Source organism: Salmo salar, chromosome ssa05 (assembly GCF_905237065.1).
Source record: "Salmo salar chromosome ssa05, Ssal_v3.1, whole genome shotgun sequence".
In the NCBI taxonomy this organism is placed as follows: domain Eukaryota; kingdom Metazoa; phylum Chordata; class Actinopteri; order Salmoniformes; family Salmonidae; genus Salmo; species Salmo salar.
The window spans coordinates 43,413,948-43,440,091 of NC_059446.1; the positions used below are offsets into that span (position 1 = coordinate 43,413,948).

The following is a 26,144-nucleotide window of genomic DNA, read 5'->3' on the forward strand; positions in this document are numbered from 1 at the left end:
TTTCTCACGTGCGCCGAATACAACAGGTCAGTGAAACTTACTTACAGGCTCTAACCAACAGTGCAAAAAAGGTATTAGGTGAACAATAGGTAAGTGAAGAAATAAAAACAACAGTGAAAAGACAGTGAAAAATAAAAGTAGTGAGGCTATATACAGTAGCGAGGCTATAAAAGTAGCGAGGCTACATACAGACACCGGTTAGTCGGGCTGATTGAGGTAGGATGTACATGTAGATGTGGTTAAAGTGACTATGCATATATGATGAACAGAGAGTAGCAGTGGCGTAAAAGAGGGGTTGGCGGGTGGTGGGACACAATGCAGATAGCCCGTTTAGCCAATGTGCGGGAGCACTGGTTGCTCGGACCAATTGAGGTAGTATGTACATGAATGTATAGTTAAAGTGACTATGCATATATGATAAACAGAGAGTAGCAGCAGCGTAAAAGAGGGGTTGGGGGGGGACAATGCAAATAGTCCGGGTAGCCATTTGGTTACCTGTTCAGGAGTCTTATGGCTTGGGAGTAAAAACTGTTGAGAAGCCTTTTTGTCCTAGACTTGGCACTCCGGTAGCGCTTGCCATGTGGTAGTAGAGAGAACAGTCTATGACTGGGGTGGCTGGGGTCTTTGACAATTTTTAGGGCCTTCCTCTGACACCGCCTGGTATTGAGGTCCTGGATGGCAGGCAGCTTAGCCCCAGTGATGTACTGGGCCGTACGCACTACCCTCTGTACTGCCTTGCGGTCGGAGGCCGAGCAATTGCCGTACCAGGCAGTGATGCAACCAGTCAGGATGCTCTCGATGATTGCAGCTTGTAGAACTTTTTGAGGATCTCAGAACCCATGCCAAATCTTTTAGGTGTCTTGAGGGGGAATAGGCTTTGTCGTGCCCTCTTGGTGTGTTTGGACCGTTCTAGTTTGTTGGTGATGTGGACACCAAGGAACTGGAAGCTCTCAACCTGCTCCACAACAGCCCCATCGATGAGAATGGGGGCGTGCTCGGTCCTCCTTTTCCTGTAGTCCACAATCATCTCCTTAGTCTTGGTTACGTTGAGGGATAGGTTGTTATTCTGGCACCACCCGGCCAGGTCTCTGACCTCCTCCCTATAGGCTGTCTTGTCGTTGTCGGTGATCAGGCCTACCACTGTCGTGTTGTCTGCAAACGTAATGATGGTGTTGGAGTCGTGCCTGGCCATGCAGTCGTGGTTGAACAGGGAGTACAGGAGGGGACTGAAAGTGGCTACGGAAAGTGTGATCACATAGTCGTCCGGAACAGCTGATGCTCTCATGCGTGTTTCAGTGTTACTTGTCTCGAAGCGAGCATAGAAGTAATTTAGCTCGTCTGGTAGAGCATTGTGGGATTTCTTATAAGCTTCGAGGTTAGAGTCCCGCTCCTTGAAAGTGGCAGCTCTACCCTTTAGCGCAGTGTGGATGTTTCCTGTAATCCATGGCTTCTGGTTGGGGTATGTACGTTCAGTCACTGTGGGGACGATGACATCTATGCACCTATTGATGAAGCCAGTGACTGATGTGGTGTACTCCTCAATGCCTTCGGAAGAATCCAGTCTTGTAGCTTAGCATCTGCTTCATCTGACCACTTTCTTATTGGCTTACGTTTTTGTTTGTAAGCAGGAATCAGGAGGATAGAATTATGGTCAGATTTGCCAAATAGAGGGCGAGGGAGAGCTTTGTACGCGTCTCTGTGTGTAGAGTAAAGGTGATCGAGAGTTTTTTTTCCCTCTGGTTGAACATTTAACATGCTGGTAGAAATTAGGTAAAACTGATTTGAGTTTTCCTGCATTAAAGTCCCCAGCCACTAGGAGTGCCGCCTCTGGATGAGCGTTTTTCTGTTTACTTATGGCCGTATACAGCTCATTGAGTGAGGTCTTAGTGCCAGCATCGGTTTGTGGTGGTAGATAGACAGCTATGAAAAATACAGATGAAAACTCTCTTGGTAAATAGTGTGGTCTAGAGTTTATCATGAGATACTCTACCTCAGGCGAGCAAAACCTTGAGACTTCCTTAGTTATTTTGTACATAATGTTTCTGCCACCGTGTCTTATCACCGAAAAGAGCTTCTAGACACGGTGGCAGAAACATTATGTACAAAATAACGCGAAAAAACATAAACAATAGCACAATTTGTTACGGAATCGTAAAACGGCAGCCATCTCCTTCGACGCCATTTGCTCATACTATTGGATTGCCTTCACCAGGCCCTTGTCAGCCCCTCATTATAGGTAATATACAGTGCACCTGACACCTAAATGAACATCTAGAAGGGGTTATACTATGATATGTCATTGCTTGGAAAAGCTATTCTTCATGGCAACCCCTGTAGCAATGTAAAAGACACGGGAAATTCAGGCAGCAGGTCTTGTACTCGGTCAGAGCAAATATATGTCATAACTCTCCTGTGACGATCTGAAGGATTAGGTTACAGTGGGTCTGCTGTACAGCGTGCTCTCTCTCATAGAGGGGGAGAGCGGAAAGTCGGCTGTTTTATGGCAGTGATAAAATACGCTGTCTCTATGCTCTGTAGTGTTCGAGGTGGGAATGTAAACTGTGGAACACAGAGAGACTCTTGGACATCAAAAGTTTGAATAATTAAAAAATATTTATATTTTTGAGAATGTGGGAGTGGTCCGTGGACACTTAAGGGACAGTCATGACGAGTGTGTTTCATTTGGTGATCTCATGAAGGACAGGATACACTCATTACTTTGTCTTTGGTTGTGTACACTTCTTAATTATGGGGTTTACATCTAAATATTGTGAAACGTATGTGATTAAACATGAAACTATTTGTGAAAAGATGTCATGTGATGTTAACCTTTTAAATGAGAAAATATGGGTTTTCATATAAAGTTAACCAAATCATTGGCCACGCCCACGTGAGAATAGACATTACGTTGGCTTCATTGGACCACCCTTTTCTCAGAAGTGTATAAAACCCACTCCTGATGAAATGTACATTAGACTAGAAAACATGGAGCTGACGCTACATGTTGAAATGGTTCAGAACTACAACTCTATAGGCCGAGGAGAACAGACAGCGTGTAGTGTTGGATACACGGCTGGAAATGTTTAAACTCTGAGACTATCGATCACTACAGAATAAGAGCAAATCCTAGACGTAGAATTACTAGTCTGCAGCTGGAAATTACTTAAATCTAGTATGAGAATACCGACAACCACGGAAGCTTCTATCTATGCAACGACCATCTGTACGCCTGACGTATCCATTACAACAGACACTATCCAGAGCCGCTGAGAAAGCGACAACTAGGAAAGACATTGTGACTCCTGGGGAAGTTAACCAGAGACTCTCTGATGAATTGACTCTGCTGTAGACGGACCGGCGATTCCAACAGAGACGAAAACAACGACATACAGGTGTAAATATATATAATTGAAGTCGGAAGTTTACATACACCTTAGCCAAAAACATTTAAACTCTGTTTTTCACAATTCCTGACATTTAATCCTAGTACAAAAATCCCTGTCTTAAGTCAGTTTGGATCACCACTTGAATGTGAAATGTCAGAATAATAGTAGAGAGAATTATTTATTTCAACTTTTATTTCTTTCATCACATTCCCAGTGGGTCAGATATTTACATACACTCAATTAGTATTTGGTAGCATTGCCTTTCAATTGTTTACCTCATGTCAAATAGTTTCGGGTAGCCTTCCACAACCTTCCCACAATAAGTTGGGGGAATATTGGCCCATTCCTCCTGATAGAGCTGGTGTAACTGAGTCAGGTTTGGAGGCCTCCTTGCGCGCACAAGATTTTTCAGTTCTGCCCACAAATGTTCTACGGGATTAAGGTCAGGGCTTTGTGATGGCCACTCCAAAACCTTGACTTTGTTGTCCTTAAGCCATTTTGCCACAACTTTGGAAGAATGCTTGGGGTCATTGTCCATTTGGAAGACCCAATTGCGACCAAGCTTTAGCTTCCTGACTGATGTCTTGAGATGTTGCTTCAATATATCCACATAATTTTCCATCCTCATGATGCCATCTATTTTGTGAAGTGCACCAGCCCCTCCTGCAGCAAAGCACCCCCACAACATGATGCTGCCACACCCGTGCTTCACGGTTGGGATGGTGTTCTTCGACTTGCAAGCTTCCCCCTTTTTCCTCCAAAAATAACAATGGTCATTATGGCCAAACAGTTCTATTTTTGTTTCATCAGACCAGAAGACATTTCTCCAAAAAGTACAATCTTTGTCCCCTTGTGCAGTTGCAAACCGTAGTCTGGCATTTTGATGGCGGTTCTGGAGCAGTGGCTTCTTCCTTGCTGAGCGGCCTTTCAGGTTATGTCGAATAAGGACTTGTTTTACTGTGGATACAGACAGTTTTGTACCCGTTTCCTCCAGTATCTTCACAAAGTCCTTTGCTGTTGTTCTGGGATTGATTTGCACTTTTCACACCAAAGTACGTTCATCTGTAGGAGACAGAACGCGTCTACTTCCTGAGCGGTATGTCAGCTGCGTGTCCCATGGTGTTTATACTTGCACACTATTGTTTGTACAGATGAACGTGGTACCTTCAGGTGTTTGGAAATAGGTCCCAAGGATGAACCAGACTTGTGGGGGTCTACAATTTTTTTCTGAGGTCTTGGCTGATTTCTTTTGATTTTCCCATGATGTCAAGCAAAGAGGCACTGAGTTTGAAGGTAGGCCTTGAAATACATCCACAGGTACACCTCCAATTGACTCAAACGATGTCAATTAGCCTATCAGAAGCTTCTAAAGCCATGACATATTTTTCTGGAATGTTCCAAGCTGTTTAAAGGCACAGTCAACTTAGTGTATGTTAACTTCTGACCCACTGTTATTGTGATCCAGTGAATTATAAGTGAAATAATCTGTCTGTAAACAATTGTTGGAAAAATTACTTGTGTCATGCACAAAGTAGATGTCCTAACCGACCTGCCAAAGCTATAGTTTGTTAAGAAGAAATTGTTAAACTGTTGACAAGAAATTTGAGTTTTAATGACTCCAATCTAAGTGTATGTAAACTTTCAACTTCAAGTGTATTTGTTCAATGACAGATATGTATTTGTTTAAAATCTATCACTTGATTGTTTTATTTCAGAGAGAAATAATCACGTGTTTTTGCTAAATGCTATTCCAGTCAGAAGTTTGGACACACCTACTCATTCAAGGTGTTTCCTTCATTTTTACTATTTTAAACTCTGTAGAATAATAGTGAAAACATCAAAACAATGAAATAACACATATGAAATCATGTAGTAATCAAAAAAGTGTTAAACAAATCAAAATATATTTAATATATCTTCAAAGTAGCCACCCTTTGCCTTGACTTTGCACGCACTTGGCATTCTCTCAACCGGCTTCATGAGGTAGTCACCTGGAATGCATTTCAATTAACAGGTGTGCCTTGTTAAAAGTTAATTTGTGGAATTTCTTTCCTTCTTAACGAGTTTGAGCCAATCAGTTGAGTTGTGACAAGGTAGGGGTGGTATACAGAAGATAGCCCTATTTGGTAAACTACCAAGTCCATATTATGGCAAGAACAGCTCAAATAAGCAAAGAGGAATGACAGTCAATCATTACTTTAAGACATGAAGGTCAGTCAATCCCGAAAATGTTAAGAACTTTGAAAGTTTCTTCAAGTGCATTTGCAAAAACCATCAAGCGCTACGATGAAACTGGCTCTCATGAGTACCGCCACAGGTAAGGAAGAGACATAGTTACCTCTGCTGCAGAGGATAAGCTCATTAGAGTTACCAGCCTCAGAAATTGCAGCCCAAATAAATGCTTTACAGAGTTCAAGTAACAGACATATCTCAACATCAATTGTTCAGAGACTGCATGAATCAGGCCTTCCTGGTCGAATTGCTGCAAAGAAACCACTACTAAAGGACACCAATAAGAAGAAGAGACTTGCTTGGACCAAGAAACACGAGCAATGGACATTAGAACGGTGGAAATCTGTCCTTTGCTCTGATGAGTCCAAATTTTTGATTTTTGGTTCCAACCGCTGTGTCTTTGTGAGACGCATTGTAGGTGAACGGATGATCTCCGCATGTGTGGTTCCCACTGTGAAGCATGGAGAAGGAAGTGTGATGGTGTGCAGGTGCTTTGCTGGTGACACTGTCGGTTATTTGTTTAGAATTCAAGGCACAGTTATCAAATCAAATTTTATTGGTCACATACACCTGTTTAGCAGATGTTATTGCGCGTGTAGAGAATTGCATGTAGCATGGCTACCACAGCATTCTACAGCGATACACCATCCCATCTGGTTTGCTCTTAGTGGGAGTATCATTTGTTTTTCAACAGGACAATGACCCAGCACACCTCCAGGCTGTGTAAGGGCTATTTGACCAAGAAGGAGAGTGATGGAGTAATGCATCAGATGACCTGGCCTCCACAATTACCTGACCGCAGAGTGAAGAAAAATCAGCCAACAAGTGCTCAGCATATGTGGGAACTCCTTCAAGACTGTTGGAAAAGCATTCCAGGTAAAGCTGGTTGACAGAATGCCAAGAGTGTGCAAAGCTGTCATCAAGGCAAAGGGTGGAAACTTTGAAGAATCTCAAATATAAAATATACATATATTTTGATTTCTTTAACGCTTTTTTGGTTACTACATAATTCCATATGTGTTATTTCATAGTTTTGATGTCTTCACTATTATTCTACAATGTCAAAAATGGTAAAAAGAAAGAAAAACCCTTGAATGAGTAGGTGTTTCCAAACTTTTGACTGGTACTTTATATCCGCCTCACTCTCAGAGAAATAAGTAGTACTGCTAGGTTTTACACAGTCAAATGTAACAAATAACTACATTTTTAATAAAGAACTATACAAATCATATCAAATCTAAATCAAATTGGTCACGTTACACAGATCAGCAAACGTTATCGTAGATGCAGCAAAATGCTTGTTTCTAGCTCCAAATGATACATTTGTGACATCAATATTGCTTTTTAAATTAGACAAAATTATTCAATACATTAATATGATATCTACACGCAAAACAATTAAATTTGACATTTTAGTCATTTAGCAGATGCTCTTATCCAGAGCAACTTACAGTATGTGCATTGATCTTAAGATAGCTAGGTGAGACAACCACACATCACAGTTAAATATACAGGATACGAACAGTCCATTCCAGCTAAACAATGTACACTGATTATACAAAACTTTAAGAACACCTGCTCTTTCCATGAAATAGAATGACCAGGTGAATCCAGGTGAAAGCTATGCTCCCTTATTGATGTCACTGGTTAAATCCACTTCAACCAGTGCAGATGAAGGGGAGGAGTGGGGTTAAAGAAGGATCTTTAAGCCTTGAGACAATTGTGACATGGATTGTGCATATGTGCCATTCAGAGGGTGAATGGGAAATAGCAAATATTTAAGTGCCTTTGAACGGGGTATAGTAGTATGTGACAGGCGCACCAGTTTGAGTGTGTCAAGAACTGCAACGCTGCTGGATTTTTCACGCTCAGCAGTTTCCCGTGTGTATCAAGAATGGTCCACCACTGAAATAACATCCAGCCAACTTGACATAACTGTGGGAAGCATTGGAGTCAACATGGTCCAGTATCCCTGTGGAATGCTTTCGACACCTTGTAGAGTCCATGCCCTGACAAATTGAGGCTGTTCGAGGGGCAAAATGGGGTGCAACTCATTATTAGGAAAGTGTATCACGTTTTGCAAAAAAACTAAAACATTTTCATACACTATGAATAAAAAAATCTGAGAACAGTAATATTTTACACACACATGATACCCATAAGCAATCATTTCTGGTGAAAAAACTAATGTGAAAAATTGGTGGATATGCCTTTTGGAAATAAACTCTTCATATAGTCCCACCATAGTTTATGTCCCTCACAAATATATCAGCAAATACCATATTACAGAGGTGACTGTCATGTCACCGGAGGGGAGGTAAAGTTGTCCAACCCTACTCCAGGTGTAAAATCAAATAAAATATTTGCTTACAAGGTGAACATTGCACAACTGAACCTCAGGAGCCGAGCGCATCTATAGTTTGTTTGTGGTAATCTGTTTGCTGTTAATCCGTTTCCTCTCCTCTCTCTCCCCACCTCCCAGCAGAGGTAAAAGGATGGGCAGCGGCGCTGAAAGTGACAGTTAGAGTCTGGCTGCAGTCGATCTTCAGTCCGGAATCTGATCTATGGAGTTACTTTATTGTATAAATCAATGTGGCCAGACAGCCTGCTTCACCGGGAGACCGTATCTCTGGGTGAAACGATTGATGTGCGCCCTATCGTTAAACGACCACAATAATTAAACCCACCGCCTCATGCAGCCTCAACCTGCATCGACACCACCACCGCCATACAAACACAACACCAGCCTGCATGCGGGGGTGCTAAAACGAAATTAAACAATCACCATATCTCTGTTGGGACCACTTTTACAAATTAGCAACGCAATGCAATACAAGGTTTTCAAATAAGGAATCTACAGGACGTGCATGAGCAATCACTTTACTTCCATGGTCTGTTTTCAGATTTTCATAACTTCTACACCATTACGCGCGCGTAATATCACATAAAATGAACATTTTGTATTATTCAGATTCAGGTTGGCACTCACCTGATTTTGATAATCCGTGCAAGAGAAGCAGATTATCAATCGAGGCTTGTTTCAATAAAGTATTTCCACTCGTTTGAGTATGTTTGAGTTTGTTTTCAAAATGTATTAGAGCATAACTCACGGTCTCTCCAGTTCAAATCAGCTCACAACGTTTGAGATTAAATTGTTAGAGCACAAGACAGTAATTTCTTACTTCTGTCAAATAAAACACTGTGAGGACGGATTCCTCAGACTATTTCAAGGATATTCGAATGGCAACATTAGTCGACAGAAGGCTGCAATTAACTCATCTGAGTTACTTCGGCTCTTCCTCCCCCTTGCCCGACGGAATTTTGAAGATTCGCTCTACTTTAGATGGCCAAAAATAACTTCCATTTCCCGGAATCCTGGATTCGTAAACACCAGGGTTGCAAAACGGTTCTCTGTCCTCCCCTGTTCTACACCTTCCCCAGTGCTGTCTCACCCCTCATGAGTTGAGTCACTCATATTGCATTGGAAAAGCTCCACATCTAATTTGTGTTGTGTTGGATGGAGTGCCTTTGCAGACTCCAGCAATCGATGATGATCTCTCGCAGCAAGAGTTCGATTCCAGACCCCTCCTGCGCGCTCCTTCAACACGCATCTAGAGACAGTGACAGCCGGCTGTCTCCGCGAGGACGCAGTTCTTCAGCCTCACGCGTCTGTGGGGAAACAGATAGCTCGAAAAGTGCTGTTGATTGACTCAAGGGAAGATTCGATGAACTCGAACTCTTGATTTAAAGACAGCATTTTAAATTAGACGGACTACTGAAACATTAGGCTAGACCAAGAGTATATGCCTAAATATATTTTAAGGAGCGTTGGTTTTGAAAAATATATCCCCCCTATCGCCTCCTTGTGGCGGTGAGGGATGACGTGCCTAAAACACCAGAGAGAGAAGACAGATTTTTGTTTTAACACTAACAGACCTACAATATATCACCATAATACAAACACATAAAGTGTCCCATCATGAAGACACAACAAAGTGAAAGTTAAAGAAACCAGACAAAAAGATGATGAGAAAATGGAAAATTGGACGCGAATTGGAAAGGCAAAAAAATGATTTAGGACTTAACCTAAATAGCATTCATACCTCACTGCACAGAAGAACACAAGGCACATACATTCATAGACTTGTATGAATTAAAAGTGCACAATGCAGCCTATGACATTCTATGATGTCAACAACTCATAGGGTTTGGGGGGGGGGGGTCTCTGATCAGGAAAAGTGATGCACAACTATCTTAATGATATGACTGTGAACTCCAAAACATGATGGAGGATCATGATGATACACTTAATATGTCAATGTTGCCAATACACAAATCACATCAAAGCTCAGTGTGGGAGCAACGAGCCAGTGTGGCCCATTACAGCTACAAGTCAAATGTTTAGAAACCATCTCTTCATTGTGAAGCTGATGATTTATCAATCATGCTCTAAGAATTCATAACATTTTATTAAATAAGTTCTGTTCCAGAGTAGGCTGAGCCCCATTGGCTGAATGTAGAAGCTCTCTTCACTAACAATGGTGATATGTTTTCTTTTGTTGAAGTAATTATTAATGCAATGAGTTAGGAGGTGTTTGTGTGGTCTGATTTTCTTATCTAAAACTATAGATTTGCTCAACCTTTAGATAACTTCACTCACAAGTAAATACTTTGAGCGTTTTTAAGGATTTTCAACAGCATGTTCCGCATCTAAAGTATGTATGCCAGTGTAGTATGTTCTGTTACTCTACTCTACTACTATATTTCCCGTACATTAGCTGACAGATGAACTATATGATCACTGGGTAGTTTGATTTCACTGCACTGCATGTGCTTGATCACGCTGTTATCCAGACAGGATGTTTTTGGTAACACTTAGAGTTGAACAGTACATAACAAATACCTTTTCATTGAGCTGATGGACAGAAACTCATAGCAGCCATGAAGCCCATCTCACAGAGTGGGCGTAGGGAGGTAGTCATGTACACGGTACAGAGGTAGCTGTATGAGTGCTCTCTCACCTCTGCACATGACTGGCTGTCCTGCTGACAGGCGGCGTGGCACAGTGTGGCATGGTGGTGCGGCACGATCTGTGTCGGGTCTGATATAACTGCCACGGATATGTGCCATTAAAATGTATTTACTGACTGGACCCGTCCTCTGTTAATTTAATGTGTGAGGTGATGAGAACTGCGTGAGCTTGGCATCTGTGACAGCCAATTGCAACTCAATAAAACTTATAGCTTATGTCCAGCTGAAACTGGTTTCAGCCACTGCTGTTGAGGAGAGAAAAAGAGCTAGTGAAAGGAGCCTTGGCCTAGACCATTGTTGATTGCGAAAATGGAGGTCTTTTTCATTGAAGTAAAACTAAATTTAGAGGAGAACGATGGGAGGGCCTTCCATCCCCGAACACTATACTATGTGATTAATCATTCAACAGTGACAACCATCATGCTGGTGGGCTACATGAATCTGGTCACACAGACACATGCACACACATGCACGCACACACACGCACTCTGCAAAACCCCATTATGCACTCGTCTAGTGCGTTTGTGTATGTGTTTCTGTGTGTGGTCAGATTTGACAGCTATGCGGCAGACAGGCTTGCATCCAGGGAAAGATTTTCAAAGGGAGTTTGCTGCCTGCAGTTGGAATCAATATGGCTAAGACAAGCACATCATGAAACATTTATGACACTAATTTCACCGTTAGTGGTGTGTACAGTACAGTACAGTGAGGGCTACAGTGAGGGCTGAAGACGCCACAGTCATGGTGGACATGTTAGGCTGACTGTGGCCTGACATCACCTGGAGGCTGCCCATGGGAGAGGCTGGAGCTAGACAAGCAGCCATGTAAGGACACTGCTGTTCATAGATAGCTTGTTTCCCCTCATTCAAATAGTGTTGAATTATTCAGGGGAAGGACATTTTTCAGGGTAGCTTTGATTGTATGCTGGGTTGATTGTATTCCATAATAATCTATTTCCTCCATTTTCATGTGTCACCAAGTGATTAAACATACTGATACAGTGCCAGCATTACAAGCACCAAGAAATCAGATTAGGGATATTTTATGCAAGGATGAGAAGTTTAGGACTGACAGACAGTTCTCTTCTCACCCTTTCTATCACTTGGCACTGGTTCTAGACTGCTCTGCTGTGCCACACTCATCCAGACCACTGACATGTTGGTAACACACAACTTAAAGATGTAGTGAAAACTCCAGGGTGTTAAAAGCAAAAGGAGCTGTGCTGGTTAGAAGAGCCTTTAAGAATGCGAATATTAACCTCCTTCAGGGAGTGCTGGTGAACTGCTGCTTCTTGGAATCTGAGTACGATGCTAAGCTATTGGAGAACTGTTATTTTAAAAGCTATTACAGAAAGGGTCAGCTGTTTCTCCCTGGCACTTATAGTATATAACCATATCTTCCTCCACTTCACGCATCCCTCAGGCCTCAGAAAATTAATTCAAGGCTCTTTTGAACCTTTGAGACTCTAAATTGAGCTCAGATACATCCTGTTTCCATTGATCATACTTGGGATGTTTCTACAACTTGATGGGGGTTCACCTGTGGTAAACTCTATTGATTGGACATGATTTGGATAGGCCCACACCTGTCTATATAAAGCCCCACAGTTGACAGTGCATGTCAGAGTAAAAACCAAACCATGAGCTTGAAGGAATTGTCCGTAGAACTCTGAGACAGGAAAGTGTCGAGGCACAGGAAGGGTACCAAAAAATGTGGCCTCCATCATTCTTAAATGGAAGATGTTTGGAACCACCAAGACTCTTCCTAGAGCTGGCCACCCAGCCAAACTGAGCAATCGGGGGAGAAGGGCCTTTGTCAGGGAGGTGACCAAGAACCTGATGGTCACTCTGACAGAGCTCTAGAGTTCCTCTGCGGAGATGGGAGAACCTTCCAGAAGGACAACCATCTCTGCAGCACTCCACCAATCAGGCCTTAAATATACAGTTGAAGTCGGAAGTTTACATACACCTTAGCCAAATACATTTAAACTCAGTTTGTCACAATTCCTGACATTTAATCCTAGTAAAAATTCCCTGTTTTAGGTCAGTTAGGATCACCACTTTATTTTAAGAATGTGAAATGTCAGAATAATAGTAGAGAGAATGATTTATTTCAGCTTTTATTTATTTGATCACATTCCCAGTGGGTCAGAAGTTTACATACACTCAATTAGTATTTGGTAGCATTGCCTTTCAATTGTTTATCTAATGTCAAATAGTTTCAGGTAGCCTTCCACAAGCTTCCCACAATAAGAATTTTGGCCCATTCCTCCTGAAAGAGCTGGTGTAACTGAGTCAGGTTTGTAGGCCTCCTTGCTCGCACACAATTTTTCAGTTCTGCCCACACATTTTCTATGGAATTGAGGTCAGGACTTTGTGATGGCCACTCCAATACCTTGACTTTGTTGTCCTTCAGTCATTTTGCCACAACTTTGGAAGTATGCTTGGGGTCATTGTCCATTTGGAAGACCCCTTTGTGACCAAGCTTTAACTTCCTGACTGATTTCTTGAGATGTTGCTTCAATATATCCACACCATTTTCATACCTCATTGTCACGATTACCAGGATCAGTAGAGAGGCAGAGTCAGGTGCAGGAGACAGAGGTCCGGAGTGATAGTGGTTTTTAATAGGAAATCCGGGAACAACACAAGAAGCCGAAAGGCACAGGGAGCACATAAACTCAACTAGGGAAAACACGTTCCCAAAACAAAAGACGCACGGGGCGCAGCTCGGTAAATATATATAACAAAGAGAGCAGCACTCACTAACAACTGTCCAGAGTTGACATAAAACAATCCCGCACGAAATCCTGAACTGAAAAGATACACTAAATAACCTAACTAATGACAGACACGAAATAGGTGCGGATCAGACAGACAAAACCAAAAGACACAGAAACATAGATCGGTGGCAGCTAGTAGGCCGGCGACGACGACCGCCGAGCACCGCCCGACCGAGGAGGGGCGCCACCTTCTGTGGATACTGTGACACTCATGATGCCATCTATTTTGTGAAGTGCACAAGTCCCTCCTGCAGAAAAGCATCCCCACAACATGATGCTGCCACCCCCGTGCTTCACGGTTGGGATGTTGTTCTTCGGCTTGCAAGCCTCTCCCTTTTTCCTCCAAACATAACGATGGTCATTATGGCCAAACAGTTCGATTTTTTTCTTTCATCAGACCAGAGGACATTTCTCCAAAAAGTACGATCTTTGTCCCCATGTGCAGTTGCAAACCATAGTCTGGCTTTTTTATGGCGATTCTGGAGCAGTGATGGTTGCTGATAATGGGCCTCTGTAAGCCTATGTAGATATTCCATTCGATTAGATATTCCATTTAAAAAAAATCAGCCGTTTCCAGCTACAATAGTAATTTACAACATTATGTCATGACGTTGTCCTGTTGGGGGAGGTTTATGACTCCCCATAAATACCTTTCCACCTTTTTCTCTCCACTCTACAGAATGGACTGTTGGAAAGCCCTTTGTTAACATAGAGAGAGTATTGTAACATCAAAAGGTTGGGGAAAACATTCTTCATGTAATCCAACCAGTTGAAAATATCCGTTGGTACTTAAAGAATATGATATCAGATCAGTTGTTGCCTGAGACATTATTACTGATGATAGGACAACAAAAACTGTATCTTGGAAAGTCCACTCACTCTAGTTCAGATTCACATGGAAATCTTGTGCAATTTAAATGTTTAAATATGAAACTATTTGTGAAAATATGAAATGTAATATTAGTTTTTAAAATTAGAGAATTGTTTTCATAAGTAAAATAGGCTCAGTCAGTGGCCACAACCCACGTGAAAAGGCATTGGTTGGAAATTATGAACCAACCCCTTTTCTACATTTCTATAAGAGCCCCCGTGACCCAATTCATGGCGAACTTAAGCCAACCTCAGCGTGAGCTCTGGTTGCGAATGGTTGAACGACTACAACCTAACGAAATTAACATTGTGTTCCCGATGATGTCCATACATTTAGAAGGGCGAATTTCAACGTGGAGGTGACGATCGCCACGCTGGAAGTATGAATGTGACTACACCAGCCAGAATATAGCATGAGTTTATAGTATGGCAACTTGGTATGAACTTTGAACTCTTATTCACTATGAAGTGATACATCCTAGACATTGAGTTATCAGCAGCAGCTGTAAACGTGCGTGGCCTAGGAAAGGATGAACAATCTCTTTAGAACGACAGGGTACTACAACGTATCCACCAGAAATATTCTTCAAAGGACAAGGGAGATCTCTGCTGGGAAACCCAGCCTTCCATCTTTGACCAATCTATCGAAGTGCAGCTCAGAGTAAATATATTTCTTGCATTTTCATTCAAACCTAACCCCCTTTCTTTGTGTAACCAGCCGTCATATCGGTTTCATCCGCTAGGGACGTTTTCTTTTATGACATAATTAGTAATCAATGTATGATCCATCCTGTGTATATGTAATTCTGTGTAATTATTTAGTTATTTAGTAAATAAATAATTAAACTAAATGTTGTATTGCTGATTCAACTTGTTAGCTAGGGTTCGTGAAGATAACCAATCATTTTACGACGTTCAGATGAGACTGAGTAAGGTGACGATTAATAATTGACTCCTACTGATATAAAAGATTACCAGGTCTTTAAGAGTTTATTCGGAAGACAACAGCTCTATAAACATTCTTCTGTGATGCCCCGACTTCCTAGTTAATGAAATTATTTACATGATTAGTTTAATCAGGTAATATTAATTACAGAGAACTAATTTGATAAAATAGCATGTCATATATCACTTAATCCATACTAAAGACACGACAATTAACAATGTCTACACTGTATTTCTGATCAATTTGATGTTATTTTAATGGACAAAAAATAAGCTTTACTTAAAAAACATTGGACATTTCTATGTGACCCCAAACTTTTGAACGGTAGTGTATATACTGTATATATATATATCGATTTATCAGGGGGTGCTGCAGTACCTTCAGGTCCTCTACGACTGCGTGGCCAAGCACAACTCCAACACCATCATTAAGTTTGCTGACGACACAGCAGCGGTCGGCCTGATCATGACAATGATGAGACAGCCTACAGGGAGGAAGTCAAAGGCCTGGCTGTGTGGTGCCAGGACAACAACCTCTCCCTCAACGTGATCAAGACAAAGGAGATGATCGTGGATTACAGGAAAAAGAGGGCCGAACTAGCCCCCTTTAACATCGATGGGGCTGTAGTGGAGCGGGTCGAGCATTTCAAGTTCCTTGGTGTCTATATCACCAACAAACTGTCATGGTCCAAACACACCAAGACAGTCGTGTAGAGGGCATGACAACACCTTTTCCCCCTCAGGAGTACAGCCCAATACATCACTGGAGCCAGGCTTCCTGCCACCCAGGACCTACAGTGGGGGAAAAAAGTATTTGATCCCCTGCGGATTTTGTACATTTGCCCACTGACAAAGAAAGGATCAGTCTATACTTTTAATGGTAGGTTTATTTGAACAGTGAGAGACAGAATAACAACAAAAATATCCATAAAACGCATGTCAAAAATGTTATAAATTGATTTGCATTTTTATGAGGGAAATAAGTATTTGAGCCCCTCTCAATCAGAAAGATTTCTGGCTCCCAGGTGTCTTTTATACAGGTAACAAGCTGAGATTAGGAGCACACTCTTAAAGGGAGTGCTCCTAACCGCAGCTTGTTACCTGTAAATGAGACACCTGTCCACAGAAGCAATTCATCAATCAGATTCCAAACTCTCCACCATGGCCAAGACCAAAGAGCTCTCCAAGGATGTCAGGGACAAGATTGTAGACCTACATAAGGCTGGAATGGGCTACAAGACCATCGCCAAGCAGCTTGGTGAGAAGGAGACGACATTTGGTGCGATTATTCGCAAATGGAAGAAACACAAAAGAACTGTCAATATCCCTCGGCCTGGGGCTCCATGCAAGATTTCACCTCGTGGAGTTGCAATGATCATGCGAACGGTGAGGAATCAGCCCAGAACTACACGGGAGGATCTTGTCAATGATCTCAAGGCAGCTGGGACCATAGTCACCAAGAAAACAATTGGTAACACACTACGCCGTGAAGGACTGAAATCCTGCAGCGCCCGCAAGGTCCCCTTGCTCAAGAATACATATACATGCCCGTCTGAAGTTTGCCAATGAACATCTGAATGACTCAGAGGACAACTGGTGAAAGTGTTGTGGTCAGATGAGACCAAAATGGAGCTCTTTGACATCAACTCAACTCGCCGTGTTTGGAGGAGGAGGAATGCTGCCTATGACCCCAAGAACACCATCTCCACTGTCAAACATGAAGGTGGAAACATTATGCTTTGGGGGTGTTTTTCTGCTAAGGGGACAGGACAACTTCACCGCATCAAAGGGACGATGGACGGGGCCATGTACCGTCAAATCTTGGGTGAGAACCTCCTTCCCTCAGCCAGGGCATTGAAAATGGGTCGTGGATGGGTATTCCAGCATGACAAATGACCCAAAACACACAGCCAAGGCAACAAAGGAGTGGCTCAAGAAGAAACACATTAAGGTCCTGGAGTGGCCTAGCCAGTCTCCAGACCTTAATCCCATAGAAAATCTGTGGAGGGAGATGAAGGTTCGAGTTGCCAAACGTCAGCCTCGAAATCTTAATGACTTGGAGAAGATCTGCAAAGAGGAGTGGGACAAAATCCCTCCTGAAATGTGTGCAAACCCGGTGGCCAACTACAAGAAACGTCTGACCTCTGTGATTGCCAACAAGGGTTTTGCCAACAAGTGCTAAGTCATGTTTTGCAGAGGGGTCATATACTTATTTCCCTCATTAAAATGCAAAAGAATTAACATGCGTTTTTCTGGATTTTTTTGTTGTTATTCTGTCTCTCACTGTTCAAATAAACCTACTATTAAAATTATAGACTGATCATTTCTTTGTAAGTGGGCAAACGTTCAAAATCAGCAGGGGATCAAATACTTTTTTCCCCCACTGTATATACACTAGGAGGTATATAGGTTACCTCACCTAACCTGTACCCCCACACATAGACTTGGTACCGGTACCCCCTGTATATAGCCTTGTTATTGTTATGTCATTTTATTGTGTTACTTTTTATTTTATTTTTTACTTTATTTTATTTACAAAAAAAATTCTTAACTCTATTTCTTGATATGCTTGTTGTTTAAGGGCTTGTAAGTAAGCATTTCAGGGTAATACCTGTTGTATTCAGCGCATGTTACAAATAAAATTCAATTTGATTTGATTCCCGCGGCTAAGGACATGCGAGGGAAAAGCGTAGACCTGCTACATTTTGTATGTTACATACTAATTAATGTAGACGTGTTGTAAAATTACTCAAATGTTAATCTTTGTACAACGACTTTAAGTACAAATAGAGAATTGTAGAGATACCCAAATAAATCTCAGGCCACATATAATGAAAACTATAACCACTAGCTTTATGAAACCAAACAGGAACTATAAATACACCTCCACTTTAAAGTGTGTGTACTCTCCTGTGGAGCCCATCTCACTGGTGCTGGATGCAGCACAGCAGGTAAGCAGACTTACCGTGGCCACTGGATGCTGTACCAGGCAGTAAGGGCACTCTATGGAAATTACTTCACATCATTAGAACTCACCTCCACCCACTACTCTCAAGTCAGTCAGTGGATTCTAGTAGTGTGGTGAAGAGTTTTTCTGTTTTTCTGTCATAACAACGGATTGTCACCTCTGCCTGTATCATATTAATTAATGCAGATATCAATCGGCTAGCTCATATTTTCTTCAACATTGTAACAAATGCAAGATACATATAATTCACCAGCCTGCTGGGTTATTTCTCTATAGTACACAAGTACAAAGGGATGTCATTGTGGCCCTATTTCACTGGAGTTCACTGGCTTCCTCACCTCCCACTATCTCCATGTCTATTTTCATTTGCTCTCTGAACCCAAGGACAGCATGTGTGATTTTTCCTGTTGAAAGCAACATTTGTCTTGTTTCTAATCTCTGCACTTCACACTGTGTCAGGAGACCATGAACCTCAGTGTTTGTAGGTCTCTCATTCCAATTAAAAGTGGACTGCAAATGTACAGTAACAATACAGTAACAGTACAGTTTGACCCTGTGATCTTGAAATAACCTATAGCATCTTACATACATACTCCATGTTTTAGTGTAAAATGTAATCTGCTTTTTTTTGTTGCAGTGAGATCATATTACTCTCCTCTGTGGCTGATCTCAGAAGTTTCATAACAGGTATATGCATTTCTCCCCACCACAATAAGCATATTCCTAGTGAAATGAACCTCATCCACCATATAAAAATAGGATTATTGTCTTCACAAAAACGATCCTCACCATGAATACTTGGATGGCAAAAAAAGGACGTTTGTGTCAACGTTATACACAGAGGAGGATATATTGCCACAATTGAGAGAAAATACATTTAACTGGCTTTTCATCGCCGCCGTTTTTATCCCCATATTTTCATTTATACTGGGATCGCGCTCCTCGTAGAGACACGTAACACCAACACACCAACAGAAACAGAAACAATGCCTTGGTTTATTATCTTTAATGATCACATAGTTTAACTTAGATGACATATTAAATTAAATGTATTATTATTCAAAAGTAATCAATTTCCTGTGTCTTGATGCATGGGTGATATTGATAGAAACATACATTGTGTCACATCTGCTCCTGCTACGCCCTCTGGTGTTCATCTGGTTTCTTCTTGACCTGCAGTTACTCCCCCTGTACACTTTTTCTCTCTCCCTCTCCCTCTCTCTGTGATTTGATGGTTGGAGACAGGTGTGCTGGAGTCAGAGCAGATCCCTACCAGCTGCAACTCGTTCCATAATCAAGACCTCTACAAATACTCAGTCCTGCCACTTCCACTCTGCCAGATTGTAATCTCTGCTCATTACCACTCTGTCTCTGGCTCATGTATCTTGTGCCACTTCTCACCACCCAACTACCTTGCTCTGGATTTTACTCACCACCACTACCTTGGATTCCCCTCAGGACCTGTTTACCCTGCTCTACTCAGCTAACTCCAAACTCAGCCTCCACATCTGGTTTTTCTGCAACTCATCCGAGCTTCCCCGGATCTGCACTCCATATCTCTCTGTGTAACAACAAATATTTTGGTTCATTCATCCCTGTTTCCTCATCTGAGTCTGCTCTTGGGTTCCTCTGTGTCGCTCCACTTAACACACTGAGTGTACAAAACATTAGGAACACCCCCTTTTCTCCTCAAAACAGCCTCAATTCATCGGGGAATGGACTCTACAAGGTGTCAAAAGCGTTCTACAGGGATGCTGGCCCATGTTGATTCCAATGCTTCCCACAGTTGTGTCAAGTTGGCTGGATGTCCTTTGAGTGGTGGACCATTCTTGATACACACAGAAAACTGTTGAGCATAACAAACCCACAGCATTGCAGTTCTTGACACACTCAAACTGGTGCGCCTGTTTGACACACTCAAACTGGTGCACTGATTGAAGTGGATTTAACAAGTAAAATAAATAAGGGATCATAGCTTTTACCTGGATTCACGTGGTCATTTTTTTTTCTTCTGCCCAATTTGATGGTATCCAAGTGGTAGTTACAGTCTTGTCCCATCGCTGCAACTCCCGTACGGATTCGGGAGAGACGAAGGTCGAGAGCCGTGCACCCTCCGAAACACAACCCAGCCAAGCCGCACTGCTTCTTGACATAATTTACGCTTAACCCGGAAGCCAGCCGCACCAATGTGTTGGAGGAAACACAGTACACTTGGCGATCATGTCAACGTGCTTTGCGCCTGCCCACCACATGAGTCACTAGAGTGCAATGGGACAAGAACATCCCTGCCGGGCAAACCCTCCCTTAACCCGGACGACGCTTGGCCAATTGTGCGCCACCCCATGGATCTCCCGGGCGCGGCCGACTGCGACAGAACCTGGACTCGAACCAGGATCTCTAGTGGCACAGCTAGCACTGCGGTGCAGTGCTTTAGACCACTGAGGCACTCGGGAGGCCTGGTCAGTTTATGTCATGGAAAAAGCATGCATTGCACACTCAGTGTATAATTAACTATTTGAACTCCGATAAAAATAACCTTTTGGATAAACTGAAGCTTTGTCTAGGGGTACAGCAGCACCCAGTCCTGTCTCCAGCTAGCGCAATAACTATTGTTATGGAATAGGTTAGGTAATTAAGACAGTGCACTACAGCTTACTACCACTTCCACACTCCATTCCCCCAGGGGGCAGCATTAACCTTGTCCAGATGCTGAGCCCGATTGCAGCACTTCAGGTGCTGCTAAGGTGTCAGTCAGTGTCCCAGCTTAGTTTGGGCTTACCTTTGGTATTTTTAGTTTTTGTGAATATTCATGTTTTGTCACCATCTGAGACTCGCCGACCAAGAGGTCAAGAGAGACAGAGCTGGCCGTGGACCAAGTAAGTTTGCTGTCTCCCTGGGCACATGTACATTCAACACCTAAGCGCATACTCTGATTTCTCACATAAATGCACACACTCATTCAGGTTACAGACCATGTAACTAGGCCTAGGACCCCTAGACAAAGTGAATGCAACAATATTGGTTTCGCAACATATGAGAGCTCGTCTGGCATAAATGTTAATACATGTTAGCATTTGTGGTTGTAGTCCGAGTGGTTGTGAACTGGTATGGTTTGGTAGTGTGGTTGTGCATTTGTTGAGAAAGTTTGTAGCAGCTGTTTGTGTTGCGCTAGCATGCTAGAAAGAGGGTTAAAGAAGTGTTTGTGCGAGTTTCAGTTTGCTGGCTAGCAAAATAGCTCATGGTTTTTGTCAACAGAAATGTCCCGGGCCACAAGGTAAGCCAATTGCTTGCAGCTGGTAGTAGTTAGCTACTGTAGGGCTGATAAGGTGTTTTGCTCAAGGGCCAGAACATTTTGTTGACTGTTTTTTGCTATAGTTTGACAGCTCTTTTGGTGCTGTTTACAGGATTTGATTTCCCAGTTTGGAGTCTGGTAGACTCTGTGGCACATGCTTTTGTATAAGCGCTAAGCTCTAGTGTCTAACGTTGGTAATGGTTTGTAGCTTTCGTGCATGCATTTGTGTTAGCGATAAGCTAGTGGCTAACTCTGGCTACAGTTTGTAGCTTTGGTGCATGCATTTATGTTAGCTCTAGGCTAGTGGCTAACTGTGGCTATAGTTTGTAGCATTTGTGCATGGCATGCTGATTTAGTTTTGCCTGTTTAGACTGGTTATATATGGGGCTTTGAATATGTGCATGTATTGGTTAGTTAGTGGTTAGCTAGTGGCTGTGACTTGGCAGTTGATTTATTGGTTCTCTTTAGTGTACTGATGTTGACTATGGGGGTGTTTGAGCATCAGTGTTTTGTGCAGGGTAGAGGATAGTTGGGGTTTTCTCAAGCTATCGAGGATAAGTTATGTCAGGTGGCAGAAATGCTGGAGGTTGAAATAGCAGAGGAGTTTAACAAGTTAGGTGTTGCAGTGCTGTTATGAGAGAAGTGAACAGAGTTCTTGCTGCTAGTTTGGGTGGAAAGGAGTCAGGAAGAATACGTGGCTAGAACAAGAAATAGCATTCTTAAAACGGCATAAACCAATTCAAATCAAATTTTATTGGTCACACACACATATTTAGCAGAGGGAAATGCTTGTAATTTCCACCAGTGATCAGGTTTGTGTCACCCTAGTGAAAAGTCAGGTGTGTCAGGGGGCGGAGTCTCTCAGGGAGAGTTTTGAGGTATCCCCAGTGTGTGAAGTTACTCAGGTTGAGAAGAGTGCTGATGGCAAACCAGATAGGAGGAGAATGATTTGTGTGGGGATTTGGAGGAAACATTCTTTACCAAACTAGACCGTGGGTCCCAGGAAATGGTTCTCTATAGTGATGAAAGGGATTCTTGTGTGTCTCTAGCTGAGACTTTTTAGGCAGAAATATGTGACCCGTTTCAGGAAACTAGCCTTATGTTGCAAGTCACGACTTCACTGCAGAGCTGTTTGAACGTTAAACTTTTTTTTTTAATCAAAATGTGTTTTTTTTGTTGGCAGAAATGCCTTCTCGAACATGTGAACTTTCATGTGCCTTAAGAACAAACTTTTAAATTTAATTTATTTTTTAATTTATTTTATTTCACCTTTATTTAAACAGGTAGGCCAGTTGAGAACAAGTTCTCATTTACAACTGCGACCTGGCCAAGATAAAGCGAAGCAAAGCAGTGTAACACAAACACCACAGAGTTACACATGGAATAAACAAACGTACAGTCAATAACACAATAGAAACAAAGTCTATATACAGTGTGTGCAAATGGCATGAGGAGGTAAGGCAATAAATAGGCCATAGTGGCGAAGTAATTACAATTTAGCAAATTAACACTGGAGTGATAGATGTGCAGATGATGATGTGCAAGTAGAAATACTGGTGTGCAAAATGCCATCTGTAAATACGAATAAAGTTGTTAAATTACGAGCCTAGTTGGTTTAGCCAAAGAAAAAGACAGGAACCTTCCTGCAAGCCATGATTGGCTGAGATCATTTTATTTATTTATTTTATTTAACCTTTATTGAACTCGGCAAATCTGTTAATAAGAACAAATTCTTATTTACAATGGCGGTCTACACTGGCTAAACCTGGGCGACGCTGAGCCAATTGTGTGCTGCCCTATGGGACTCCCAATCACGTCCGGTTGTCATACAGCCCGGATGAGTGGGCTGGACATGCCGAGAGATGAGTTTCAGATTGGTCTGCGGTGTAGCATCTTGTGTCTATAAAATTAGCTGCTCGTTATGCATACATAATCCATTCTACTGCAGTTTTTTTGAAAGATACAATGTTAGCCATGGAGAACTGCAAATAAGTTCCTACTGCTCTCAATAACATTGCTGCCCTGAATTTATCAGGCGCTATCAACAAAGGTCAGTGGGAAAAAGTTGTGATGGACTACTTTCTGGAGGACGATCGTGCCATGCTGACACTCTCTGACTCTGAAAAATGTATCAGACGATGAGGAAATCCCTGATATATGTAAAAACATTTTCATTGAAGAAGACATTGTAGAGTCTTCTGATGACAGAGATGGGGAAGAAACGCGATCAACGTATATGAACTGTGTGTAACGGTAGGGATGTTTTCTTAGAATGCCATTTCGCATTCAAGTTATAGCCTAACATTAGCTAGCTAACTAGCTAACATTGAACTTATTTGGTTAACTTTAGCTAGCTATGACATTCGGTTTGTATTGCTAGTACTCTATGGTTTGGGATTATGGTTCATTATTTAGCTAGCTACACATCTAAACAAAACAAGTTATAGCTTGCCTTTAGGTAGATAACATTAGCTGACGTTAGATGCTGGCTAGCTAGCTAACATAACGTGTATGAACTGTGTGGTGATATCTCAGAATTCCATTTCGCATCTATTGTATAATAACGCTAAAATATTTATCTGGAATTTGTCTTTCGGCATCAGTAGAACACTCCTGGCTCTCCTCTACCAGTCATACAAGGAGAATGTTCTAATGCCTACCATCAAAAAGAGAGCTGGCCAAAGCAAGCAAAGGTTACACCTGAAGCATAAGGACTTGCAGCGAGTGGTGAACTTCATCAACAACTACGCAGAGTATCATACAATGGTATTACCAAGACGCCACCCAAGACACACACACTTTGGTGGAAAGCTGCTACCCTCCCATGTGACAAAATCAGCAGTGTGGGTAGAGACTGCTAGAAAATTGTTTATCATACAATACAGTTGAGGAACAATGGGAAAGTAATTCTGCTTTGAAAGTTGATACATTTGTAACCTGACTTTTGAGAAAATGTCCCTTGAATATTTTGGTACACCTACTGTAGAGTTGATCTTTGTCTACACCCATTCAGCATCGTTCACACCCTCTTAAGCCTTAGCCCCACCCATCTCTTTAAGGATTCACATGTGAGGCCATGCGCTATACAGAGTGAGTATGGTAGTGTACTATACAACCAAAGATTTCAAGACTAAAGGCTTCTTAATCAACATGTCTGTAGACAGTTGCCACACTGACATCATTAACATTATATTTGTCGTTGTCGTTATGAAAAAGTATAAACACAAATAACAGGCTGCATGACATCAGCAGTCTGGTGGTCCAAAAATTGCCTAACTGGTGTATTTTAACAACAATAAACCCATGGGTTTAAAAATTAATGTAGTATTTGTCTAGCAAACAAGGCAACTGAAACCAACTTTCTAAACAATGTTCGGTTAGTTTCTAGTTTGCTAGCTAGCTAGCTAATGTCAAGTTAGCTGGCTAGCCAGTTCAAATAATTACCATATCATATAGCTGACAACATCTTAACTTTAGCTTCATTTGTATTCATTATTACAGGAATATAAACTCACAACAAGATCATTGTTTTTCAAGTTAATGGCGAGCTAATTACAGAAAATAGCTTACGATTGTGAGTGTGACAAATTATATATATATTTTTTTACTTGAACACTGTCTTGTTGGCCAAATGTTATATCCTAATTTGACTTGGGAGCAGGTCATGTTGTTCTTCACATTACCGTCTCTGGTAAACACACACTATTTCAAATAAAATAGTTATTTGCATAGTGGAGTCTTTTGTTTAGACATGTAGGTAGCTAGCTAGCTAAACAATGAACCATAATCCCAATTCATAACTATACTACCCTGCATGATCTACAGGTAGCTAAAGCTAACCAACTGGCTAGGTTCAATGTTAGCTAGCTAGCTGACATTAGGCTATAACTAGCAATGCAAATGGCTCTGAATGTAGCTAGTTAGACTCTCTTACCTGTATACATGAATGCTTCTCCCTCTCTGTCACGGATGCCATGGTTGCCCGTAGTTTGAAGATGTAATCCGGAGACAGGGGTTTTATACAGCAGCCTTCTTCTGTGTGTTCTCTTTTTGACTCCCTCTGCATTATTTACAATCAAACACCAGAATTTTCTCCATCTCCTTAGCTATCTTACTCTGCTTCCTCCGGGTATTCCACTGATTTCAAAACTCGGTCCTCCAGAAAGTGGAGAGCATTAGCAACACTTATGCAGTTCTTTGTAATATCTTTCAAAAAAGCAGCTTTAGAAAGGATTACCTACATATATTGACCAGCTCATGTTATAGACAGAAGCATGCCACATGGCAGACCAATCCGAACTCATCTCTCGGCATGTCCAGCCCAATCCATTTTTTGCTTTCTTGAGTAAGGTAGCTCCAAAATGCATGTGTTGTTTCAGCCTAGCTCAGTGCTTTCTGTAGTAGTGGGGCAGCCAGTAGAAAATACGGAGTGTAGGGGTTGGTAATGTTCTCTAGTTGCGCCGTGATTGGCTCAGTGTTCTGTCACACTACGTCACCGCAAAATCTATGGGGAGAGCTTAAAAATTCAAGCCCCTTGGGTGCTGCCATAGAGTTGCATTAGAAGTGCTGATCCAAGAAGGCTCAAGGTAATTGGCCACAAATACAAGGATGTCAAATCACGTTATATCTACTGTAGCT

At 41.9% G+C, this 26,144-nt stretch overlaps 1 protein-coding gene across 1 annotated transcript in view; it reads right to left on the reverse strand.

Annotated features, from left to right (window-relative positions):
* il1rapl2 (interleukin 1 receptor accessory protein-like 2) overlaps window positions 1-9,331 on the reverse strand; it is a 330,998-nt gene extending 321,667 nt beyond the window's left edge. The window contains exon 1 of the mRNA XM_014200126.2: window positions 8,608-9,331. The gene's annotated coding sequence lies outside the window, so the exon portion shown is untranslated. The remainder of the gene's footprint in view (window positions 1-8,607) is intronic.
* Window positions 9,332-26,144: the final 16,813 nt, after the last annotated feature.